At 41.3% G+C, this 11,406-nt stretch overlaps 1 pseudogene; it reads right to left on the bottom strand.

Annotated features, from left to right (window-relative positions):
- Nucleotides 1-747: 747 nt before the first annotated feature.
- On the bottom strand, nt 748-3,107 carry LOC147727548 (arf-GAP with coiled-coil, ANK repeat and PH domain-containing protein 2 pseudogene; annotated as a pseudogene).
- Between the last annotated feature and the right edge of the window lie 8,299 nt (nt 3,108-11,406).

Below are 11,406 nucleotides of genomic sequence, written 5' to 3'. Positions count from 1 at the left end.
ATACATGCACCTGGCAATTTCTTGATTTGGTTCCAAGAATTACATTCATTATATCCAAGTAAGGTGCTAGCAAGGATTCTGAAAACCTCGTACTTTGCATACCGTTCACAATATTAAAGAATTAAAAAAAATGGGTAAATAAATTCATAAACGAGAATGCTACATGGTGCCCATTTAACCATGTGCCAAATGTATCTTTTAAAACTGATACCTCTATTATTGAAGCTAAGAAAATGAAATGGCAAGCTAGTCATTGTTGACTAGGACATGAAAACTACAATTAGATATTCAAAAGCTGCCGTCTAGAATAACAGTATAAACAATTTTAGAACATGCACTGGTGTGTGTTTTACATGGAAAACAGACGCCAGAATTGACATATACTACATAGCATGGCATCTGCTTTACTTAGGATTTACAATGAGAAGACTTCAAATCTGTGTATTCTTTCGCTGAGGTACCACAAGGTGAAATACATGGACAGTAGGAACATGTGGTAACTTGATATATTTAAACCAAGGAGCACTTTGCTAGACTGGCTGCTGAGGTATCCATATTTCTGGTGCCCTGTGGTGTCTTTCTGTATAGAAAGGACCCTATATTCATGGTGTCAATCAAATGCTGTTGGAGGTTCCAGACTGTTCGGTTCTTAAACTAATGTTCCCAAGTCAGGCAATGAGCCAGGGACCAGGCACTTTACTCAGGAAGCACCAGGTGTGGGTGAGGACAAGGGTGCACTTTTCTCCTCTACATCTTTGAAAACTTTGGTGTATCGGACATCTGGAAACGGTTTAATTTCTCAGGATTATTGGATGCCATGTGTGAAAAATCACGGATTATGTCCTGGTAGGTCTCGTCACCTGGCTGTCCATACAGTCCTTCAGATTCCCGCATCTCCTCATTCATTCTTGCCACTCGCAACAGGGTTACAATATCAGCATTTGCAGCTTCAAGTGCAATAGTCAAGGGGCATTTTCCTTCTTCATCTTTGGTGTGCTGATTTGCCTCACGCTTCAGAAATAAGCAGACTTGCCCGGTGTGCCCTAAAACAGTTGCATGATGCAGGGGTCCTCTGCCATGCAGGTCCATGTGATTAACATTGGCACCATTCTGCAGCAGGAACTCACAAGTGACCAAAGAGCCCCCATGCACAGCCTGAATGAGGGGTGTTGCGTTGTTGTCCTCTGCATTCACCCAGTTAACATCTGCGCCATGTGCCAATGCTTCTGCCATATCAGGAAGGCTTCTCTCATGCGCAGCTCGATAAAGGTACAGCCCTGGATGAATTTTTTTCGAATCCTGAAATACTGAAGAATCTCGCTTCTCGACTTCTAGGACTGGTTGATGCAAACTTTTTGAGGATACAAAAGAGGCAAGAAGTTCTCGAATGCCTTCTGAACTGAAGTGCAATACACTGGCATTGCTTTTCACTGAACTTCTGGCAGATGTTGAGAAGTGATCCTGTGATGCCAGGGACTTCTCAGAACTGCTGAGGTCTTCGTTCTTGCACTGGGAATAAGGCCTTTCCTGTCCATCAGGAGGGTGTGAAGCAATGCAGTCCTGGTTCACAAAACTCTTTTCCATGTACTTTGCTCTGATATATGCCTCCTTTTCCACTCTTGGACTTTCATTGTCTGGCTTCTTTACTCCAAGGGTTTTCAATTTAGCTTCATATATTCGATTAATAACTTGATTTCCCAGTTCACACATCAGCTTTAGTACTTCAGGCTCCCATGTATCTAACGTTAATGACCTTACTTTTGAAATGTGCACACCAAGGCTCCTGTGTATCACAGAACACTCAATGCACAGGATGATTCCAAGGTTGATGCTGGCCCATTGCGGATCCGCCAGACCACAATCGCAGCAGACCGAGTTTCCAGCGATACACTGGATCCGCTGTAAGGCACTTTCACCTTTAACTGATTTTTCTTGCACATTGCTACCAGAGTCCAGACTTCCTGTGGAAGGTGGAGATTTCTTATTTAGCTTCTCCGTCTCATCACTCTTTTCTCTATATGCTGCAGCAATGCCGGTTTGGACAGCTTTAATCCATGCCTGTCGCAGCTTTTCTGAGTCAGCCTGTAGCATGCGGCTCTTTGTTGGTGTGACTACTTCAAAGCAGAAACGTCTTTCTATGTCTTCAAAGTGTTTAACTGTGCAGAGCCGTAAATCTTCAAAAACCACTGTGGGGTTATGCTTCATTTTTTTCTGATATACCAGTTGGTTGTTTTGTATTGAGAACCAGCGCCTGTTCCAAGCTTTAAAGGCATTAGAGGCCCTTTTAAAGAGATATCCTTCCACCACAATGCCATTAGCAGTATCAACTTTGTATTGAAGTCCGAGATCATCGTTGGTGAAATCCTCCTGCTGAATAGTGGAGTGTTTTTGCTCCATGTCCCTCTTCTGCTTTGCTGCATGCACATCAAGCCGATCCAGCTGTGAACCAAGCTCTTCCATGTGCGGTTCAAGTTCACTGAAGAGATCGTAGCCCTGGTGGAAGAAGCCGAGATGTGCCTTCATGAAGGACAACATCGATTTTAACATTTCAGACCTCCGCCTTGACTGAAGAACATTGATTTGAAGGACGTTGTCCAAAGCTATGTGCTGGAAGCACTTTCTTTTTGCGATTAAGATGTTTGTTGCCTCCTCCACCTCGTGCAGTTTTGTTCTTTGAACTTGGGCATGTTTAACTAAAGCGTTTTCTTTTTCTTTACTGACCTTATCAAACTGCTTCTTTGCATGTTTGAATTTTGGAAGATCGTCCTGAATAAATATCTGGAGCTGTGTTTGAATGGATCTCTGAGCTTCGTCAAACAGGATTGTGTGATAATTGATCATTTCTTGGAGGCAGTCTGAAAACTTGGTCAAGCTAGACTCAATCACCACATCCTTGCTCGAATACTGTGCCAGGTCCGCATGCCATTCATAAATTGCTTGTTGGCAGCACAAAAGGCCTTGCCTGCATCAATCATGTCCCTACATAGCTTAACAAGCTTATCAAGTTTCACTTCCAGTCCTGTCACATCACCTTCAACCTCCTTCAAAGCGGCTCTGAAACGGGGAGAGTCCTTCAAGCACTCCTCGAAATCAACGGCCCCCTTCATGCTGTCGCCTCGGCCCCTCCCGGGCGATCAAGGTGAGGGCAGGAATAAGGAGGCAGCAGCAAGATGAGGGGGTCTGAGCACAGCAGTTGAAGTCTGTCACTCTTCAGCCTGCCTCATCGCTGCGCAGCTCTCAGCCCTTGGCGCTTCCTCCACTTCTGAGCACGGTCCCTGCTGGCAGACACTCCAGTCTCCTAGATACGCACATAGACATAGACAACAGACAACAATGCAAGAGTCTGAGCGTCATAGACACAAAATATAGAATCAGATTGTAATCCTCAGCAGGGTTCCACCAATGTATTTGCATTATCAGCAACAAGGCAATTTATCATTGGAGGTAGTGGTCTTTAATAATTTTTCTGTACATAGGCAAACCTGTTTTTTTCATTGTCTGGTCACAAAGGTCCATTTTAAAGGAAGGTTTCTGCAAGCACAGACACTCCTGCTCCCCAGAGTCTTTGCCAATAAGGGATACCTGTCTGCTAAACTACTATACTATTGAACGTTTTACAGATTATTTAACACCTCACAGATGCCTTGATTAGGACTGTGGATTCTGTAAAACAAGATGTTTACAATATCCGAAAATCAATAGATCAATACAGCTCTTGATTGACAGTTTTTACTTTAGGGACATGTATTTTTTTCTTTCACACTTGCTCCATCCGGGGGCCTTGGAAAGAGAAACCATTAAGAGTAAGTGAGGTCTGCAGTCAGCAGGTATGGGTCCATGGCCACGTTTTGTACATGAGGAACAGCAGTATAGACTAATACATCACCAGAGAACATCACATTAAATTCAAAGGAACACATAAGCACACATCTTAATTTTATCCAGGCCCAGCTTCAGGAATTTTTATTAGGGTGGGCCAAGTGTGCATTCGGGTGGGCCACGGCGGGCCAGATTTGTCACTTATATGTCTAGCCAGGCCTGCTTCAGGGCCCTCCTTTATCTCTCCTAAGTCTTACAAGGAAGGGCCAGTAAAGCTCATTATTTTCCTTTCAAATCTCTTTCTAAATGTTCTCACTCTCAAAAAGTTTTCTTTTTCATGTAATGTCCCCTTGATGGAAAGAGAATGTTTCTGATGTTAGAGTATCAGGCAAGTGACACTTCTCGGGCTCTCCCTCATGACCTCCTCCTTGGATCCCTTCACTGCCACCCTCCTCCAGCGCCCCTCATCTCTCCGTAGCCCCCCCTATTGATCTCTTCCTCAGATTCCCTCACTGCCACTGTCCACCAGCGCCCCTCATCTCTCCGTAGCACCCTATTGACCTCCACCTAAGACTTCCTCACTAAAACCCTCTTCCAGTGCCCCTCATCTCTCCGTAGCCACTCTCTCTTATGCATTTCATTTGTTGTATATCTCTACTCATATTAGTGTAGGGTGTCACAGTACTTTACCTCACACACACATTATACAGAGACAAACGATCAGGCAAATATGTAAATCAGTCTACAGGGAATGTCACATAAGCCAATGAAGATTACAAGGTGTAGGAATCACATGTCATCCATACTGGTGGGCAGTATATTTTAAGAGCGTCTGGAGAAGCACAATGTAGTAATGGATCTCTTAGTTAAATGTAAGAAAATGAACTAGAGATCCAATTAGCATATTGTAAATTAAAGTTAGGGGTTTATTTGAGAAGGAGAGAGAAAACCCACGACTACACATGTCGAGGTCTGAGGCAATATTCCACGGAACGTAACCATTCCAGAACACATCAAATGAGAATAAGAACTTAACACATAAAACATTCTTTAAAGATATAGTGTCATCAAATATGAATATTACTTACATACTACACATCCCCCATTTTATATTGGAAAATGAAAAACACTATACAAACCAATAATACAGCAAATAAAGAAAAACAAATAATCAAAATGTAAAATGCAAATCATAACAACAATCAATAGATATTGATGGAGCAAGGATTTGCATGTAATTTGACTTGCTTGTTATCAGCCCTCTCGACATAACGTTAATTTATTGATCAACATGTTTGCTTTATTAACATCGCATTTCACATAAAGATTTGGGTATCCAGAAGAAGCTTGCATATGTTTTTCTACTAACGATAATCTACTTGCACTAAAAAGGCTGCTGCTACGTGGGATTTTCTACTGCGCATGCGCCTGTGATACTCATGTGACATGATGTATCTTTCGCTTGGAGCGAAACTTTCGCGTCTGCGCACTAGAATTAAAATGGCTTCTTTGTATAACCGCATGCATGAAGCTTGCACTGCTGCTTTTGCTAAGATGTTCATTCTGCCAAATTTCTAATGCAATAGTCCAAATAAAATAATGGGAATAAAGTAGAGACAAGTGGTATACAGTGCATTCATTTATTTCTCTGTTCTAAAATTGTTTCTTTTCTATTCCTGCATGTATCGTATTTTGGGCCTGGGATGTGCTGTAACTCCACCTTGAAAACTCACACTGCACAAGTGCTGAAATTCACCCACGTCTACAAGCTATGGCATTGAACCACTACCAACATCTGAAGGAACTGTGAAAATCGTGAGAAGCTAACCCTTTACCTCTGTCAGAGGAAGCTATAATATACAAAGTTATTACAATGTATTTACTAATAGAACATTCATTGTCGGGTGGAATAAAGATGTCATGAGAAAAATAAAATGATGGGCGGGAACGTTAATTTAAATATGAGATGCAGAAAGTTTCTTTTGCTATGGTGTGATGACCTCTCCTCATTCCTTGTCCAATCAAAATTGGGGATCTTTACACTTGTAACATTGAGGGGTGGTACACTGACCTGAAAATAGTATAACTAGGGTAGGCTTTGCTAGTTCATTTGTCCGACTTGTCCGAATCGCTGACCTGTCACTGACCCAACGCACTCAATAGGTGATCAAGAGCAGAGCTGCTGCAAAGTACTCAGTCAGAAGATTCGCTGACCCAATCGGGATCCGGGAAGCTGAGATGCTGGAGAAGCACTTTGTCTGTGAATTCAATAACCCAATCAGGGTTCTGGCTGTTAGCTGCAGAGAGGGAGTAGCGCAGGCATTGCAACTGAATTGCGGGTGCCGGTCTTAACCTTTGGTGGTCCTGTCCTGATCCAAATCTGGTTTTCCCTGTCCTGATTCTGATCTGCACCTGCTGGCCTACTGGCAACTGCAACTTTTGGGGATTTCTGTCCTTAACTGACCCGTGGCCAGGGTTGGTCTTCACGCCATTCTAGGAAAATATAAATCTGTGTGGGTTTGTCATTGTATTTTTGTTCCTACTCTTTACCCTCCATAACGTGAAGCTTTGATTACATATATATATGTATATAGATATATAGATATATATATATATATATAGATATATATATATCTATATATATATATATATATCTATATCTATATATATATATATATATGTTCCTTTTCTTACCTTCCCTTTGATAAATGCTCAAATCGTTGTGATTACATAGCATGTTTCCTTTTCTTACCTTCACTTATTGCTAAATGTTTAGTATAATATATCTTTTGCATAGTTATACATTAACCCCTTTGCTGCGGCGGCAATTCCCCTGCAGCGCTAGGAGGGACGGGGGGGCCGAGCGGCGCTCACATGCTCATGACGGAGTGGTTCCGTCATGGCCCCGCCCGCTCAATGGAACGTCCAGCGCAGGCGCGGAATTCGCGCCGCTCAGGCGCGCCGAGCGGGCCATGGCGGAACCGCACCGTCATGAGCACAGCTCAACCGATGCTCGTGACGGAGCAGTTCCGTCATGAGCATGGAAGGAGTTAATTCTGATTTTCATTATTGAGACTCATTTGGTGTTTAATTTTTGGATCATGATCATTTAACACATTTAGATAAAGAGTTTAAACTTCCAGAGTCTGTGGGTATTATATGAGTGCAAATGCAATTTTTTTCCTATTATGCTAACTCCCTGACCCAATAGTTTACGGGTACCAGCAACAAGGATTGGTACGTCAATGGTATAGGACCTAGTAAATAAAATAGTCTGGTAGTAGAGCGAAGGTTACCTGGTTAAGTTATAGGTTATTGATTATGGGCCCAGGTGAGTATGGTAAATTATAGTCGGGTGACCTGCGCGCTCTATTAGTATATTCTTTTGGTAGGAGCATGATGGTTAGGGTTTAGTTAGGATAGGTAGTAATAGTTATGTATTGATTATTGCTTATTGATCGATCAAATCTGTTTTCACATTGATTATATTGATGCTAATTTGAATTTATTGTATTAACCATTAATTGTTCGTACCTGTTATATGTTTTGTCTGGAATCCCCGGGGGCAGAATAGCAGGTGGTAAATGGAAGCCACACTGCAGTGAGTTCACTTACCTAGAGGAAATTAGTGCATGGTTAGGTAGAACCAGAAGCACTATTTAATGTTTTTCTGTGTGAGTGTGTGAATAAATGATAGCAAAGAGTTCGCTAGCAAAACTTTTTTGTGTGATATCACCTAGAAAGGGTCACACGGAAGGAGTAGCAGGTTCGTCTGAGCTTGATTGAGGGCAGAGGGGTTCGCTGGTGAAACTTTGGCCTTAGTATATCCCAGAGTGGATAAGTCTGAAGGAGCACCAGGTTCTCTGATGCTTGCGTGAAGGGTAGACGGAAGGGATCTATTCGTAGTATATAAAGAGTAATCGGAAGGGATTTACTCGTAGTGAATGAAATGTAACTTTCCTTTGAATTAATCACTCAGGTACAGTGGCAAATGCTTTTACATTGTTACACAATAAAATTCTGCAATAGAAGTAAAAGAAATTAAGTTTTAGTATTACCTTGCAAAGGAGGGAGTCAGTCGCGGAACTGCGCTGACGTCACTCAGAGCCGCGCAGGTATTGGTTGAGACAGAGGGTGTGTAGCTGAGGTAATAATTGTAAAGGAGGGGTGAGCACAAGAGCAGGAGAACCAGTCTCATGAGAAAAGCCGCATAATCATTGGCTATTGGTATTTGAAACGACATTGTTAAAGAAAAATAAGAAACGCACTGGAATTGGAAGCACTTGAGGTAAACAATTGAGTGTAACAGAAAATTTCAAAATCCGGTAAAATATGTGGCATATAGGTCCACTTGACAGAAACAGACCTGATAGGAAATATTTAGGGTTTGCAAGAGAACAGCAAATAAGAGGAAGACCCTTTAAAATGTACGGAGAAAAGAGAAAAATGTCATTTATTAAAAGAATAAAGAAATATTTCAAAAAAGATAAAGTAATTATAACAAGAGAAAGGATTATTATTCCACCTGCAAATACTTCCGTATCATACATGATGTTAGAAAGGGGCTATCACACTTGTGTGTGGTTAGAAAACTGGATGTAGTACACAAAAGATGATGGTGTTTTAGCATTTCCAGAAAATGGTACATTTAATGGCAGGATTTTGCATACTCTGAGAACTCGCATGAATGAATTAGATCCTAGACCAAGGTTAACACAGTACGAGGCATTGGAGAAATGCGAAACTGAGGCTTTTCAACGAGATAGACCTAGAAGTAATGGTTATTGGAGTAGATTTCATCTTCAATTTCCAAAAGATACAAGAGAAAAATTAATGAAAAAATGGAGAAAGTCCATGTTAGTGGAATGACTATATCCTGTACTAACTTTAGAAGAGCCTACTGGAAGTAAAAGGACTGAGAAAACAAAACATTTAATGACTAGTGGTGAGTCAGATGATGACTATTTGGAGGATTTATTAATGAAAAATCCACCCCCTTATAATGAGGAACCAAGTACAGTAAAACCAAATGCTCCCTTTCTGAAACCGCCTTTGGTTCCGAAAGTGATACATGACACTTCATTAGAAAAGGTATTACAAGACAGGGAAAGAGAAGCATTAAATAAACAGAGAAGTGAGTTGATTCAGAAAATTTCCCAATTGAATACAAGTCCCGAAGCCCTGACAATTCCAGTAACTATTGGCCCAGTTGTTCCTTTGTACGGAGACAAACAAACTAGTCCTAAAACTCCAGTTTTGACTACACTGGTAGTACAGCCAAGAACAGAACCCTTAATAATAGACGATCAGGCAAGTGAATGTGAGTCAGTAATATCCTTGATGGATTTGCCAATAAGAGAGCCAGGGAGTAGCTCAAACAGAAAAAACACTCCTCTAAATTCGAGAGAAGTACAAATGGAGACATCCTCAGGTACGAGAAGTACCACAGTAGTAACCCCAGAAGAAATAGAGAGATGGACACGAGAAATAGAGAAACCAAAGTCACAGCCAAAGCTATGGATATATTTAAATTAAGAGTTGAATTAGAGAAAATGATGGCTGGAAATGTGGGATTGGACAGATTAAATACATTCAGTGAACATGAATTATTATTTATATGTAAAAGCATTATTAGAAACACAAAAGTGTTTCATGCTAAATTAATGGACACAACAGCTAGCATTGGAATTGACATTGGCAAATCTAAAGTATTACAGAAACCATATTGCGTTGAATTTTCTGACAAAGATCTAGAAAACATGAATGTGTCAGGTAAAAAGGTACAAATCAAGGAGCTAATGACATTATTGCAGAAATGGGGTGAATTAGAAAAATGGAAAACTAGATGGGCAAAGAAAAAGGAAGTGGTTCGATCAAAACAACTTGCTTCTGAATATGTATTAAAAGAGACAGAAAAAGTGGGAAAATGATGTCCTATGAGAGAGGTACCAGGTGGAGGTTATGTACAGGTCCCATGGTCCCGACAGGATATTTTATTATTTACAAATGATATCCCAAAACTTCGTGAGAAACCTGTAGAATGGTACAGACAAGTCAAAAGATTTGTGAAAGTTTCAAAATGTCTTTTAAAAGATTTAGATGGATTATTTGACATAGTGGTTCCTGTAGATTTGTGGACTGAATGTAAAATTGCTGTTGATTGGCCTAGTGGCGAGTACCCTAGAGACCCAAAGACACGGGCCCCTTCCGAAGAAGTTATGAAGAAGAACAACCAGGCAATACTCTACCTAAAAGGGAAGGTGCCTGCAAAAGAGACAGATTGTCTAGAATAGATAGAAATACTCGAACAACAAGAGAGAAAGGGTAAATCAGATTACTCTGACACCCCTTAGAATAATTTATCAAAAACAACTAGAGAGTATCTCCAACTATAATACAAATAGAACACAAAAAGGTAGAAGGAGTGAGACAACCTATCATCACCACCACCACCAGTAAGTGTACTAAACAAACATTGACTGTGTCAAAATCAAGGTTGTGTATTCACAGTGGGGAAAAAGGAACCCTCAGGCACCCACACAGGGTAGGTAGCCAATTGTCCTCATCGGGTTCCAGTTTTTAGTATGTGCAATGATGCAGAACATTAAGTGCAAATGAAAATGAGTATAGACCACTCCCTCAACCAAAACTTTTAATAGAGGGGTGATTCGAACTCAGTTAAAAACAAAGAGAAAAAATCGGACACTTGAGGGTTATGTAAATTTGAACCCAATGTCCTAAAAAACGGTCGACATGTTTCAGCTTATGAGTCGTATTCGACTCGGCATTCCCTAGACAGAACAGGAGTACACAACATTGTCACTCTAGACCAATGCCCAGACACCATACCTCAACAAAAACAAGAAGTGCATCCTCAAAAATCAATCATGAACACTAAATGGGATCAATGGGCCAATCAGCTAACACAGACACCACACCACTCATCAAGTGAACAAGGTGCCATAATGTACCACAAGCATGCACATGCACAATCCTGACAAGTGACAGGTTAAAAATAGGAGGACAAACCACCAAAGTGCACTCAAAACATCCTGGTAACAAGAAGACACCTTGATGCATGTGACAGACACACAAGTAATGCACACTACACCTGCAACACACATCTGAATGTATCACACAGCAACAACTACCCATACACAACGTCATGCAAATAGAACATGACACACACATAGCAGCTGTCAGTAGAAAGAGCCAACACAGGCCAAACACTGCATACATCCACCACAAAAGCACAACAGATGCACATGCCAATCCATCACATTGAAAACTCAGCTGGACATCAGGGGGATGCACAGCAATCAAGTACAAGGCAACATACTCGGACAACATTGCATGCACACCAAGCAGTGTGTGCACACCAACCAAACCACTAGCACACACATCTGAGTGCCACACCATGAACTCCCACAACACAAATCATCACAGCACACAGAGAACATCACACTCAGGAAGGGTAGCAGTACCTCAGCAAACAGACATACAGCTTAGCCATCACCCACAGATGCACAACTCAGGACACCCAGGTGCAAACAGCATGACCAGAGGACTGTGCTGCCAAAACACATG

Source organism: Lissotriton vulgaris, chromosome 3_1, assembly GCF_964263255.1.
Source record: "Lissotriton vulgaris chromosome 3_1, aLisVul1.2, whole genome shotgun sequence".
NCBI classification, from domain to species: domain Eukaryota; kingdom Metazoa; phylum Chordata; class Amphibia; order Caudata; family Salamandridae; genus Lissotriton; species Lissotriton vulgaris.
This window is presented reverse-complemented; position numbering and strand designations above follow the sequence as displayed.